Source organism: Erythrolamprus reginae, chromosome 2, assembly GCF_031021105.1.
Source record: "Erythrolamprus reginae isolate rEryReg1 chromosome 2, rEryReg1.hap1, whole genome shotgun sequence".
Taxonomy (NCBI): Eukaryota; Metazoa; Chordata; class Lepidosauria; order Squamata; family Dipsadidae; genus Erythrolamprus; species Erythrolamprus reginae.
In genome coordinates this window covers 76,338,752-76,354,870 of record NC_091951.1, presented here as the reverse complement: position 1 = coordinate 76,354,870, position 16,119 = coordinate 76,338,752, and positions in this window count along the sequence as shown.

Genomic DNA, 16,119 nt, shown 5'->3' with positions numbered 1-16,119 from the left:
ACAGATATTTCTAATTGTTGGGTTTGTGTGTTTTTGAGACATACCAATCCACTCTTATGGAAGGTTTCTTATTTTTGTTTATCCTTTACAACCCTTTGCTGCCCATTTCTCAGAAAACAGTACTTCAGGACAAGAAGGGTGTAGTACAGGAGCCTCAGAGTAAGAAGATTCCAGGATATTAACAACAATATTTATATCAACTTATGTCAGCATGGTTTCACTGCACCGGTTGGTCGCCATTTTGTCACCCCAGTTATTCCTATATTAACCTCTCTATGGAGAAGTCTAAACAAAATATTAAAATTCAGCTGAGCATTCATTTGCTGGGGTCATATCACCATTTGGGCTTTTCAAAGTTGAGGGCAGCATGATTTGCTAATGACAGCACTTTAACCCTCAGTGCTAATAGCCAAGAAATGACAGGGTTAGGTCAAATAGTTCTGCAAGATTGAGCGGCTTTATATATATGATGCTGCTTACAAAAGAGGAAGAAAAGTATACATGTGCTTTGATAAACATGAATGTTGCATTTACTGTAAAAGGGATGTGGAGGAAGCCACCTGTAAAATTAGGAATAGCACAGATGGATTACAGAAAGAGGCACAATTCCTTGGGAAGGTAAACTGATTTCCAGATATATTTGCATGAATCAAGATAAGAATACTGTATCACTCACTCACTCACTCACTCACTCACTCACTCACTCACTCACTCTCATTCAAATATAGATTAATGTATCACAAGCCAGTGATACATTTTCATAGTCACTTTTATCCCAGGCAATTATACTCAAATCTCAGGATCTGTTACCTTTTCATGCATGACATAGGGGAAGGTTTGGTAGGGAAGGTTTGCCTATTTGCCGATGACTCTAAAGTGTGCAATAGGGTTGATATTCCTGGAGGCATCTGTAATATGGTAAATGATTTAGCTTTACTAGATAAATGGTCAAAGCAATGGAAACTGCAGTTTAATGTTTCCAAATGTAAAATAATGCACTTGGGGAAAAGGAATCCTCAATCTGAGTATTATATTGGCAGTTCTGTGTTAGCAAATACTTCAGAAGAAAAGGATTTAGGGGTAGTGATTTCTGACAGTCTCAAAATGGGTGAACAGTGCAGTCAGGCGGTAGGGAAAGCAAGTAGGATGCTTGGCTGCATAGCTAGAGGTATAACAAGCAGGAAGAGGGAGATTATGATCCCGCTATATAGAATGCTGGTGAGACCACATTTGGAATACTGTGTTCAGTTCTGGAGACCTCACCTACAAAAAGATATTGACAAAATTGAACGGGTCCAAAGACGGGCTACAAGAATGGTGGAAGGTCTTAAGCATAAAACGTATCAGGAAAGACTTAATGAACTCAATCTGTATAGTCTGGAGGACAGAAGGAAAAGGGGGGACATGATCGAAACATTTAAATATATTAAAGGGTTAAATAAGGTCCAGGAGGAAAGTGTTTTTAGTAGGAAAGTGAACACAAGAACAAGGGGACACAATCTGAAGTTAGTTGGGGGAAAGATCAAAAGCAACATGAGAAAATATTATTTTACTGAAAGAGTAGTAGATCCTTGGAACAAACTTCCAGCAGACATGGTAGATAAATCCACAGTAACTGAATTTAAACATGCCTGGGATAAACATATATCCATCCTAAGATAAAATACAGAAAATAGTATAAGGGCAGACTAGATGGACCATGAGGTCTTTTTCTGCCGTCAGACTTCTATGTTTCTATGTTTCTATGATGTGTTAGAGTGGTTAGAGTGCAGTACTGCAGGCTATTTCCACTGACTGCCAGTTGCCTGCAATTTGGCAGTTCCAATCTCACCAAAGTTGACTCAGCCTTCTATCCTTCCGAGGTGGGTAAAATGAAGACCCAGATTTTTGGGGGTAATATGCTGACTCAGTAAACTGCTTAGAGAGGGCTGCAAAAGCACTGTAAAATGGTATATAAGTCTAAGTGCTATTGCTATTGCGATGATCATTTGGTATTCCCATTCTGACAAGTTTGAATGTGCATAGTTTTCCTAATTCAGTCACTGCTGAAACAGCTACAAAGAGTTAAGGGCTACAAGCATCTTGTTGCTGAATCTACCTTCCTTTCTGGTATTCCTGATGCTTTGCATGGAAATATAAATAATTCTCAACTTACAACAGTCCATTTAATGACCGTTCAAAATTACTGAAAAATATGACCCACAACCGTTTTTCATTGTTACAACCTTTGCAGCATCCCCATGATCATGGGATCAAAATTCAGATGCTTATTTATGACTGTTGCAGTGTTCCAGGGTCATGTGATCACCTTGTGCAACCTTTTGACAAGGAAAGTCAATGGGGGAGCCATATTAACTTAACAATCATTTTACTAATTTAACAACTGCAGCAATTCACTTAACAAATGTGGCAAAAAAAGTAGTAAAATGGGGCAAAATTCACTTAATAAATCTCTCACTTAACAACATATATTGTGGCTCAATTGTGGTCATAAGTTGAGGACTATCTGTGTTGTTCTGTAATATGACAGCCTTATGCAAAGTAATGGTCTGAAGCTATGGTTTTTATATTATAATGTAGTATTTGTCATATCTTCTTTTGGAATGAAATTAGAAGATTCAGTCTGTTGTAAATCCCCTGGCATAATATTGTGCCATGAAAGTGCTATTTTCTGATAACTATTATTAAAATTAATCTGCTTCCAGCGCTAATGCTGCAGGCATATATTGTCTCGCAGATTCTCTTGGTAGGTGCTAAAAGATGCTCAGGGCATGTTGGGCCTCTGCCAAAAATGCCAACAGACTAGCACAGGGAGGTTTCCAAAACCGAATGCAATAACCATTGTGGATACTTTGTAGATTCCCCCCCTCCCCACTTCAAATATATTTTTGTCATTTCCTTGTTTTGCTATATTGTGTCTCTGATGGGTAAGAACAGCCTTGTTCTCATATTATACAAGGAAATGTAGAGGCTCTTCTTGCTGACCCAACTGGAGTAGATGCCTGATCGATGAAAACCAAAGAACAAATGCCTTCAATGCACATTTGAATATCAATGCATTTTGCACATCGATGTATTTAAAATCTTCCTATTTTGCAAGGCATTAGTTCATAAGCAGTGTAGGTTATTCTTGGTGCAAAGTTTTCTTTGCTTTATATTCCTGCTTTTACTATGCAATCTGTTTTTAAAATAGTTTATTTGGTTTGTTTTAAATGAGTCTCCCTCCCTCCCCCCTCTCCCTCCCTCCCTCCTACACACACACACACACACACAGAGAGAGAGACAGATACACAAACACACACTCACACCCCAAAAGTGTACCCCACTATAACAGTACATAGACTCTTGATCGCCCAAGCATAGGAAAAACTCCAACTCTTTTTCTTGAACACCCAACTAAAGTTTTTGTACTGCCACATTTGAGATGGAGAGATTTGGAGAGTATCAGTTGAATAGAACATGGTTTGTCCATTAAAAGCAGAATGTTAGCACATGTTTGCAGATGGCTGAAGCGTAGACATCAGAGGGTTGTTGACTGGTTACAAGTGGTGTGCCACAAGGGTTTGTTCTGGATCCTATTCTTAGAATAGAATGCTTGGCTGCATAGTTAGAGGTATAACAATCAGGAAGAGGGATATTGCAATCCCACTGTATAGAGCGCTGGTGAGACCACATTTGGAATACTGTGTTCAGTTCTGGAGACCTACAAAAAGATATTGACAAAATTGAACGGGTCCAAAGATGAACTACAAGAATGGTGGAAGGTCTTAAACATAAAACGTATCAGGAAAGACTTAATGAGTTCAATCTGTATAGTCTGGAGGACAGAAGAGAAAGGGGGGACATGATCGAAACATTTAAATATGTTAAAGGGTTCAATAAGGTTCAGGAGGGAAGTGTTTTTAATAGGAAAGTAAACACAAGAACAAGGGGGCACAATCTGAGGTTAGTTGGGGGAAAGATTAAAAGTAATGTGAGAAAATATTATTTTACTGAAAGAGTAGTAGATCCTTGGAACAAACTTCCAGCAGATGTGGTTGGTAAATCCACATTAACTGAATTTAAACATGTCTGGGATAAACATATATCCATCCTAAGATAAAATACAGGATAAAATAAGGGCAGACTAGATGGACCATGATGTCTTTTTCTGCCATCAATCTTCTATGTTTCTATATCCTGCCATCCCATTTATTTATCCAAACAATAATTATGAGATTGCTAAAAGAGGATGATTAAATTTATATGCCACTCATTTTGCAATCATGTAATTCTGGAAGCTTAAAATGTGATAACATAAGTACACAAAAGTCAAGACGGATCTGTTTAAACTCAGATATTTCATTTTTCTAAAGAAAGAAACAGATATTCCAAGTGATCATTCTAGCATACGTATACACATGCTAAAGGCATTCCTTTAAGATATCTCCAATATCTTTAGTACTAAGAGTAGAAAACATGTGACTGTTCAGATATCGCAAAATTTTAACTCCCTGCAATCCTAGTCAGAATGATCATTGGAAAACAAATGATGGGAATGGAAATTGTCATTCAGTAACATCTGGACAACCACAATTGTTTTTTACTTTTGCAAGAGAAACAGTAATTTATCAGCTCCATCAACAAAAAATAGTTATGTTCTTGGTAAATAAAATGTATTAAAACTAGGAATCAAACCCTGCTCCTGTCAACAGTGATAGCACTCAAGGTTGTGTTTTAGGACCAGCACTCTTCATACTCTACGTAAATGTAGATAGATACGTAGATAGATAGATAGATAGATAGATAGATAGATAGATAGATAGATAGATAGAGATAGAGATAGAGAGAGAGAGAGAGAGAGAGAGAGAGAGAGATACGTAGATAGATACGCAGACAGACAGACAGACAGACAGACAGACAGACAGAGAGAGAGAGAGAGAGAGAGAGATAGATAGAGATAGATAGATAGATAGATAGATAGATAGATAGATAGATAGATAGATAGATAAAAAGAGGTTAGGTCATTGAGCAGAGTTTGCCTTAATTCTAAACAGTCCTTATCTAAAAGACAGACTCTGAAAGAGTATTCTTACCTCCTCAACCTATTACAGTTGAAAAATATTCCAGTCCAGTTTTCCTAATCTTTCTCCCTTGGCAGGTCCTGTATCTAATGTCTACAATGTGATCACACATTCCCGAAAGCACTGATCTAGCTCTAGCCTGGAAGAAAAGGTGATTCAAAGATGATATCTCTGACACTTCAAATGTTCATGGCACAATTTGAAGATCAGGACAGGAGACATCCGTTGCTAAAGCAGCCAAATGGGTCTTTCCCTTTCTTTTGGCAGAGTCGCAATATTTTTTTTCCTCTTACTGTTCTTAGTCTGAAAGCCTTTGGAATAGAAAGGTAATGAAGATATACTGTAAAGCCAAAACGTTATTATTATACATTATTACTCATAGTTAGCAATGATCACTTTCCAAATGCAATAACACAAAGTTTATTAATTGTCTTGCAAAATCAGCACCATCCACAAAGTTGCCTGCCCTCTTCTTTCTCTCCATCTTTCATCAGGTATTGGCTGGAAAATCAATGGGAAAAAGATATATTGGCAGGAAGAGTGAATATTAATAACCAAGCATTGGCAACCACTCAGAAAAACACTAATACCTAATTTCACAAGGAATGTGGACGTGAACGTTGCCGACAGAAAAGCAACAAAATGTTATTGTGGAAAACTGGTTACTGTGCAGGGTTTCTTCTGTCCTACAAATTTCCTTGGAAACCTGATCTGATCTCTGTGTCCTGCAAAATAATACCACACACACACACACACAAACACTCTAAAGAGCCATCAAGACTCCAAGAACAAACATCCACATTGCATAAAGGAGTATATCCTCAGCAGTGGATTTTTACTACCACACTATAGGCGTGGCTTAGGCAAGACGCCCTGCATTTTCTTTCAACATCTTTCTGTGCAAATTGGGTGCTCTGAGGTGGAGTTCCATTTTTGCTACCCCACTGCATTCCCCCCTATCCGGGCAGCAGCCCACCCCTGATCCTCATGAAGGAAAGAGAGATGAACTTCCCAACATAGCGACACCATGTGCAAATATTCAAAGTGGGTGATTTTATGCTATATGTCCCAAAGGTGTTTTTCCAAGAAACAACTGAACTTTCTTGTGTGGGTGTTTTTTTTTTAAAAAAAAAGACATTTCACTTCTCATCCAAGAAGCTTCTTCAGCTCTGACTGGATGGTGGGTAATGGAAGGATTTATACTGAAAGAAGAACAAAGAAGTCCAGTTGCCTCTTGAAAAAATACCTTTGGGACAACCATGACCTGAAGGACTGAGTTTCTCCATAGACATAGCTATAGTCACATGTAGTCGCACAGGAAGCTCCTTATTTGATACCACCATTGCAGTTTTTATCTGAGAAACTGGTCTGTGGGAAGTTTGGTTAAGCCATTTTCCAGGTTCCGACATCAGTATTTGGCTCTGAGAAGGGTTTGACCTTTTCACTCTCTATGGAGGAAGGATAGAAATAGTTGCATCTAGGTGGGGGTTGCAACTCCCAGTGACCGGTGGACATGCGCATGCGTCAGAATGAGATTTGGCTCCTACACATGTGCAGGGAAGCAAATCTTATGAGAAGATTATTATTATTATTATTATTATTATTATTAAATGTCCACTGAGATCCTTTGACATAACAACAACAATAATAGTAATAATAATAGTAGTAGTAATAATAATAATAATAGTTTGTATTAATTATTTATATTAATATTAATATTAATTATTATTATTACTATTATTATTATTATTGTTGTTGTTGTTGTTGTTGTTATTATTATTATTATTAAATGTCCACTGAGATCCTTTGGCATAACAACAACAATAATAGTAATAATAATAGTAGTAGTAATAATAATAATAGTTTATATTAATTATTTATATTAATATTAATTATTATTATTACTATTATTATTATTGTTGTTATTATTATTATTATTATTATTATTATTATTATTATTATTATTATTATTATTATTATTATTTAGACTTGTATGCCGCCCCTCTTCAAGGATCCAGAACGGCTCCCGGAGCGGCTCACAAGATGCACAGGTGTCAACCTTCGCTATGCTGCGGCATTCTTTCACTTGGTTGTCATAGAGATGGGGAGGGGTAGCGATCTTGGGGGGGGGTTGGGAAGTGTGTAGGAGGAGAGTTAAGTTTCGATTTCCCAGATGCCAGGAGGAGACCATTAGATGGAAAATTCCTGAAGAGTATAGGAGGAGCAACATATGCCACCTGATACATCTGGACAATGGAGATTGGATGAATGCCCAACAGGGGGTGAAAAAGGGGTTTGGATATGTGTGTAACGCGCCATTTTTCCTCAGACTTTTCTTTTCTTTCGATGCTTCAAATTCTGATTTTGATAAATTCACTTTTGAACCTTTATAAAAGGACTCTTGAGTTTTATTTGTCTGAATTCTGATGGCAGCTTGACAACAGCTATGCGAGATTTCAGCTATTTTTTTGCTTCTGCACATGCGTGGGAGCAAAAAGATTGCAAAAAATCGCTGAAATCTCACACACCTGCACTTCCTCTCATGAGATTTTGCTTCCTGCACATGCTCAGAAGCCAATTCCTGCTCCGACGTGCGTGCCCCACCCCCCGGTCACCTAGAACTGCGCAGGCAGCTCCATTTCCGATACCGGAATGTCGTCACCCCCCATCCAATAGTGGTTGCATCCCCCTTTCCCTGAAGAGTGGGCAGGTGTGTGGTTGCACCTATGTTGGTTGCAGCTCATGCCAACTGGACTCTGCTTAATAATCTCTTACACAAAGTTCTGGTATATTGCTCTAGACATATTTGGAAGATAAGAAAGGCTGAGATCAAAAGCAAAAGCTGTTGATTTTTCCCAGTGGTCAGGCTTTTCTTTAGTCAAAACTCCCAATCGGCAATTACAATGGGCAGCTGTGACAGGTGCTTTTCTTTTCACTGAAGTAAAAGGAATGGACTTTCTTTTTAACTTTGGAAAAAAAATAAGGCTAATAATGTAGATTTCATAAGAACGAAAGGGGCAAATGACAGGTTGCATGCAAATGCTTGTAATAAATGCACATTACATACAAATGGGTGCAGTAAAGTCCTGGTGTTTGTTTGTTGGTAATAAACAACAGCCTCAGAAGCTAGTGGTTTAGGGAGGGGGCATAGTTTTATTTCTGCCAGCTGTTTTTTTTTTAACAAAACCCCCCACTTTTTAAAAAACTAATGAAGATCAAAATGGTATGAGGCAGGAGTCCAGCAGAGAAACACAAGCCAATGATGCTGAGCCTCGAGCTGTAGTATGATATATATTCTAAGATATGGAAAAGATGGAAGAAGTTCGTGGTGGGGTGGCAGAAGTTCACTCATTTCTCTTATTATCTCTTAACCTTCATGCTGTGTCAGGATACACCATGTGCCTTCTGCTTGGTGGCATGGGGATTGCTATGAAGAATGGGCTTGAAGAGTCAGAAACTAATGAATTTCAGACTAGAGAATGCCATTATGATGATATGCTTTCAAGGGCATTTAATGAATGACCATATAGCAAGTGTACGTGAAAGTAGAAATCCATAGGATGGTGATAGTTGCTCCTGTTATCTGACAGTAGCCGTGCTCCAGTAAATGATGAAAATGAAAAAAATCAAGGATGAGTCTAGAGAAAATTGTGCAGCATTCTGAATGAATGTGATCCATGGAAAATTATTCCGTTGACATGAATGGATGGGCAGGAAGAAGATGAGAGAGTACAATAAAAGTGATTGGCCCATTCAGAGATCCAAGAATGAATGAAAGTGGGGACTGCTTAGGCAAAAGTCTGATTGTTTCAAAGAGGTGGTTTAAGTGTAAGTCTATTCATAGGTACACCTGGGAAAGGAATGAATGTAAATCTAAAAGCATGATTGATTTTATGGTTTATGATGAAAAACTGAGAATATTGAGAAGGATTCAAGGGCAATTAGAGGTTTTGAATATGGGACAGACCATTATTTGGAAATATGAAGAGCAGATCTGGTGATAATATGGGCTTCGAAGAAAATAATGAAAGAAAGTAAAAATAAAACAATTGTAGGAAGCCAAAGCATATTAATCTCCTAACAGGATGAATGGAAAATTGATGCAAGAAAAGAGAACATGGAGGCCATTTGAAACAGATTGGGGGAAAGTTACACAGAAATGTATAGAATCCCATATAGAACACAAAATCTGGGAGAAAAGGTTTTTCTGGAATGTTAAGCATGGGGAAAATACAAATATTAAAATGATTTCTGAAAAAAAAAATCAGAGCAAGATAACATTTTTGTTAAATACCGGTATGTACACAGAGTAAAAGATAGCTGTAAATAGCATAGTCAATGGAAACAAGAAACAGTTAAGTTGAAAAGGGGCAGAGAAAATCCAGGGTGATTTTTTAATGCAAATAAAAACCATTGTTTGGAAATAGGTGAAAAGCCTAAAGAAGGAGGTTCTAACAGAATGAATGGAATTAAGAATAATGTGGATAAAATGGTTTGGGATGAAACTGAAATTAGAAAATGATGGAAAGAGTATTTTAGAGTTATATCTAAGAACAGACATGAAATGAATGCTGTACATGTTGGCTGATTGGAAAGGATTAAATGAATTTATTCACTTTACAATTGATGGGTATTACAGATTCTTTTTTTAAAAAACATGTCCAATTTGATTGACCCAAACTCAAGAAAGATCCTGGATAGTTGGTTTCTTTATATCTCCCTATAATAATGTTAGCAGAGAAGTTTTATTTTGTAAAAAACAAATATATAAAGATGATGCGAGTGCTTTTTATATTCTGTTCTATTGCTATCTCCATACAATTAGTATGGCCATTACTATCACTATGACTATACTCTATACTATTACTATGTACTATAGGAATTACTATTATGTATTATTCTATTACAATGCTACCAGTACATTTTATACTATTATTAGTAAGCATCAAGAGTTCTTTCTTAAACCTGTTCTGTCATAATTCCCCTCTCTCTGAGATCCATTCTTTTACTGGTAACGGGCAGTATGTAGAGCTCTTGAACCTTTTTAATACTGTGCTTTGTCTTGCTATCCTTCTTTTAACAACCTATGCCGCTAATCCTTAGCACATGAAGTCAGCCTTTTATGTAGATGAGACTGAAAGCTCTGACAGGGAGACTTTTCCCATGGTACAAAAACTAGAATGGAGGAGAAACAAGAAACTTGATATAGTTAGAACCAATTCCAAGCCATCTATTTGTCTGCCAGCAACCTCTATTGTCTTTCACAAGATTTATAAATGCATGGCTAGGCTCATTTAGGATACAGGCCTGAATCACAATCATGCTTACAATATTATTGTAACAGGAATATCGACTCCAAGAGATGGAGATTTGTGGCAGAGCTACATATTACTGAACAAATACCACAAACAGAAGAATTTCCAGCACTGATTAGTTTCAGCTCAGCAAATAATAGTTCTGCTGCTCTGGGACCAAGAAATCTGTGGCCTAGTCTCCCATATCATATTTTAACAGAATATTTTAGTTCTTTGATTTCTAATTTTCCAGCCATATAACAATTTTGGAAGGTTGCTGTGGTGTGTGTTTTTTTTAATGTATAGTAGAATTAAGCAAACCAGTCTCAACTGCAGAAATGCCCGGCCGACGACTTAAACCGTCGGCCGAAATTACCTCCGGGGCTAGGGAGACGCTGCTGGCAGCTCTTTCAAGCTCCGGACTTCCGGGTTCCTCTGGAACCCGGAAGTTCGGCTTTTGGCAGCTCGCCAAGGTAGCGCGCTGCCTGCTGGTCGGGGGAGGTCCTGAGTCGCCGTATTTAAGGGCGACTCAGGCAGGACCTCCCCCTTGCCCTCGGCTTTCCTGAAGCGAACACCCGCCCACCCTCCACTATCAACAGTGTGTCCTGAGGAGGTCGCCTCGGGGCCAAATAGGAATTTTTTGCAGCCTCCCCTTTAGAGGTGGCCGTTTTTTCGCCTATTCCACAGTGATGGCGCAGACTGGATTGGTTAGGGGGTGCGGCGCACTTAGATATCAGTATAGGCCTCCCTCTGGTCATTGGGGTTTGGCAGATTAGGGGCGGAAATGGGCATTTAGAAGCAACTGCGCATGCTCCTTTGGGCATCCTTCAAAGGGTGATGGACCGCCTCTCTCCAGGAACTAGAGGTTGGAGCAATGTCGGGGATTGGAGAGAGGATGTCCATGGGAATCACCGGATCCAATTTCCCACGGGGATTGGAGGGTGAACTCCTCCCACATGACGAAGGGGCGTGGCTTGGATCCAGGTGAAGGTGGCTACCTTCACCTGGTTCAGCAAGGAGTTTTTGCCCAATGTTGCCAAGGAATTTTCTGGTAGGAATTTCCGCCCCGTTAGTTTTGGCCTCTGCAGGTCCTTAGTTCATTCTGAATTTAAATATTTAAGTGACGTATTTAAATGTATTTAAATTTATGTTAATTCAATAAATGACCCGTATTTAATCCACAACATGTCTCAGCGTCGTTACTCCACCTCCGGGGTTAATGCAGAGTGAGCTGAAGGACTTTTAGATTTTAGCTCTGAAAGATCTGGTTTATTTACACAGCCCTTTCCTCCTCCCCTGACTCCAGCCTCAATGCCTTCCAATGTTATCAGTTATTACTTACCTAATATTTTAATACAGTAAACCATGCTATCCACTTACATAAATAGCAGAATTCATATATATTATGAATTAAATGTTTCTATTTTTTTATTTATCAAAAAGTCCAAAGAAGCTAGTTTCTTTCTCCCTTTCTTTCTCCTTATTTACCATTGCACTCCTCCTTCGAGCAAATAGAAGCATCTCACTTGTGAGCTACAGCTATAAAGACAATGCTGCATGAAGTGGAACTAAAACAACAGCAGTAATAAATATCATTATGAAAAAAGAGGAGATCGGTCAGGCCAGAAAAGGTGTGACTGCAGGAAAGTTACTTTACAGTTGTCATGGGACCAAGAGAACAGAAGGAAAGTGTATTTGATGACCTAAGACAGTCCCAAATCTGCCCAACAGCCAAAAAAATGAGAGTCACCAATCACTTTTCAAGCTACAGCTGTAGAAAAGAAACTCAGCCCAGCCAGAAATGGTCTACTGTCTATTTCTCCATCCATTTCCTATCCTTCATGTGCTTTGTGTGTCGGAGGATGGAGCTTCACACTCTTTTTTCACTGACACGAACTCCTCCAGAGGGAAATAGCTATTTGGAAAGCAGAGTAATATGTAATTATTCTTTTCAAGTAGTGAAAATGCTATAGACATGAGGCCATGACTGCACTATGTCCAATTTAGTATATGGTTGGACTTGTTTGCCTGCTTGCATATTTGTTTTTCATTTACCATATTTTCGGTGTATAAGACGCACCTTTTAACTTCAAAAAAGTGCCTCAAAAACTGGGTGCATCTTATACATCGAATGCTGGGGGGGGGGAGTTGGGCAGCGGTTGGCACAGCAGTGGCAGCCTTCCTGTGCTTCAGCGGCTGTCCCCAAGGCCACCAAGCAGCCCTGGGCTGCTTTTCTCCCTGCGGGAGACCAGCAGGCATTGGCCGATGAGCCCTCCCAGCAGGCGGAAAAGCAGTTCGGGTGAGTGGCTGTGGCAGGGGCTGGGCAGGGGCTACCTCTCTCTGGCTGAGGCAGCTTCACTTGGAGTGCCCTTCACCAACCGCTGCTGCCATCCGAGGCCATCCCGCCACTGCCCGCGCATGCCAGCCCTGGTTGCAAAGAGGGATGGCTGAACTCCTTCGGTCCTTCGCTTCTGCATCAGGGAGAAGACAAGTGGCATCTGCACTAGTTCCCAAGCCTCCTGCATGACTGATTCTCTGTCTGGGAGTTCCATCTCCTCCCCTGCACACACCCCATTTCATCCTGCACTCCAAAAATGCTTTTCTCTCCATTTAGAACCAGCGCTCTTCTCTTGGGGTGGGGAGAATGGAGCCTCAAGTGCTGCCTTCAAGCTCTGGGCAAAGCAGCCACAGGTGCTTCTGGCATTCTTCGGCCAGGTAAAAGATGCGGTGGCAGCGGGCAGCAGAGGATGCCTGAGAACTTCAAGGAAGGGTCACATGAACGGGTTTAGGTTTAGGTTATTTTCTTGGAAACAATGGAGAAATTGGGTGGGGGGGTCATTACCTTCTTCTGGCCTATGTGTTATTTCCAGGTGGCGGTCTATATTTAGAGTTTCTCCCTGTAGTTTCCCATCTAAGTAAGCAGCAGAATCCCATCTAACCCTGTTTAGCTTTTTTAAGATCATCCAAGGCTTTACATAAGGTTTCAGAATAGAGTAGAGTAGAGTGTAGAGTAGAATGGAAATCTCTATTGGCCAAGTGTGATTGGACACACAAGGAATTTGTCATTAGTGCCTATTCTCTCAGTGTACATAAAAGAAAAGATACACTTGTCAAGAATCATGAGGTATAGCACTTAATGATTGTCATAGGGGTCAAATAAGTTGGGTTTGGATGAAACTTGACTTTGGTCTTCAAACCTGGCAAGTTTAAGGCTTGTGGACTTCAACTCCCATTTTTAAAGTAACATGACTAGTGGATGAATTCTGGGAGTTGAAGTCCACTAGTCTTAAAGCTGTCAAGTTTGAAGACCCCTGGGTTAGAGGTTAGGCGTGCAAGGGTCTTCAAACTTGGCAAGTTTAAGGCTTGTGGACTTCAACTCCCATTCCTAAGATAGCATGACTGGTGGAGAAATTCTAGGAGCTGAGGTCTACAAGTCTTGAAGCTGTTAAGTCTGAAGTTTGTAATAAGTATACATGGTTGTAAAAAATATTCTGCTACAATGATATTTTATTAAACAATATAATACTACATCATTTGGTTTAGAATACTTTTTTCCTTGTTTTCCTCCTCTAAAATCTGGGTGTATCTTATACACTGAAAAATACAGTATAGTAAGAGTAGATAAGCTGAAACTTGTCATATGTTTTATGCCAAAATTTCTTGCTCCTTGACATCTGAGGATTATGGAACCTGCATATTCAGTCCACAGCACAGACTGCCCTATGGTAAAGGAATGGTCTTGAAAGTTTCAAGTCCTTTTTCTAGATTTGACTAACTGTGCAAGTAGACTCTTGGATATGGCTCAGCTGGTGTAGTTAATATTATTGCAGACAAAAAAGAAGCCAATTCTAATAAAAGACTGCTTACTGTACGCTAAAGAATGAGTGCCTGTATTAGGACTCCAAAGTTTAAATTCCAGGCTTTTTTCCCCTTTGCCCTTCTACTTTAATGGCTACTTGGCCATACAAGGTCACAGAAGAGAGGTAGCTTTGTTGGACTAATGGTTCTTGCTAATGTGAGAACTCCTGGCCTCTGCTATGCTAGGTTTATTTTCCTTCAGAACAATGCTTCTGAGATCTAAATGCTGGCAATTGCTAATAGATTAGAATGCAGTTAATGTCAAATTTGTCAAAGATATAGTGGAAGAAAAGCATCAAGAAAGAAAAAGAAGTTTTATCTCACAATTACACCTTGCATTTTCCAAACAGTAGAACTTCAAGGGCTGAAAACCATTGTGGACAATTTCTTTTCAGTACCTATCCAGTAACATTAGACGATATTTCACATTCCAGTTGTTCGGAGCAAATTTTATCCTCATATATTCTCTTCTCTTCTGGTGTGCTAATAAATACAACTATGCTGGGAGGTAAATTTGCTGTCATTTCAAATGTGGTGCTTTTGCCTGAGATGTTGTTGTTGTTGTTGTTATTGTTGATGAGTTTGAGTTCAGATATCATAATGAAGCCATAGTTTAGACATAATAATTATGATTGATTCTTTGCAAGTCATACTAAGTCTTAAATCGAATAACTAGCTAAAATGGCTGACTATAAACAACATACTAAGCCTAAGCTAAACTTCACATTGTATAACTCATTGTAAAATGTGCTTTGTTTTTATGATTAGTTGACATAAAGGCACATACATTTTGTCTTGTAGCACATACATTGTGCTATAACACAAAACAAATACCTATTTGGACCGGGAGTCATTGCTCACAGTCACTCATGCCCTCATCACCTTGAGGCTCGACTACTGTAACGCTCTCTACATGGGGCTACCTTTGAAAAGTGTTCAGAAACTTCAGATCGTGCAGAATGCAGCTGCGAGAACAATTATGGGCTTCTCTAAATATGCCCATATCACTCCAACACTCCGCAGTCTGCATTGGTTGCCGATCAGTTTCTGGTCACAATTCAAAGTGTTGGTTATGACCTATAAAGCCCTTCATGGCACCGGACCAGAATATCTCCGGGACCGCCTTCTGCCGCACGAATCCCAGTGACCGGTTCGGTCCCACAGAGTTGGCCTTCTCCAGGTCCCGTCGACTAAACAATGCCGTCTGGCGGGACCCAGGGGAAGAGCCTTCTCTGTGGTGGCTCCAACCCTCTGGAACCAGCTCCCCCCTGAGATTAGGATTGCCCCCACCCTCCTTGCCTTTCGCAAACTTCTTAAAACTCACCTCTGCCGTCAGGCATGGGGGAACTGAAAGATCTCCCCCTTGCCCATGTTGTTTTGGTGTTAGATTGATTGTGTGCTTGTTTTTTTTTTTAATATTCTGGGATTGTTTTTTAATGAATTTTTTAGCTTAAATTGTAATTGGATTGGTGGGTATTGGATTTGTTATTATGTATTGTTTTTACCTTGTTGTGAGCCGCCCCGAGTTTACGGAGAGGGGCGGCATATAAATCCAATAAATCTAATCTAATCTCATCTTTATTTAAGGAAACATTTCATGTGTTAAAGACCTTGCTTATTTCATTTTAAACCTTAGTTTCAAAAGACAATGAAGTCTTGAGAAGGGCTACCATCATGTTGAAAGGGTAGCAAATCAAGTCCTATGAGGAACGTTGAGAAGACCTGGGTCTATTTAGCTTGCAAAATACAAGCTAAACTTTGAACTTTGAGAAAGTTCAAAGGGGACATAATAGGTATTTTCAGTTATCTGAAAGGCAGTCACAGTATAGAGGGTTTGCACTAATTCTCATTTGCTCCAGAAGGCAAGACTAGAACTAATGAGATAAAGCTTTAAAGATATAGAC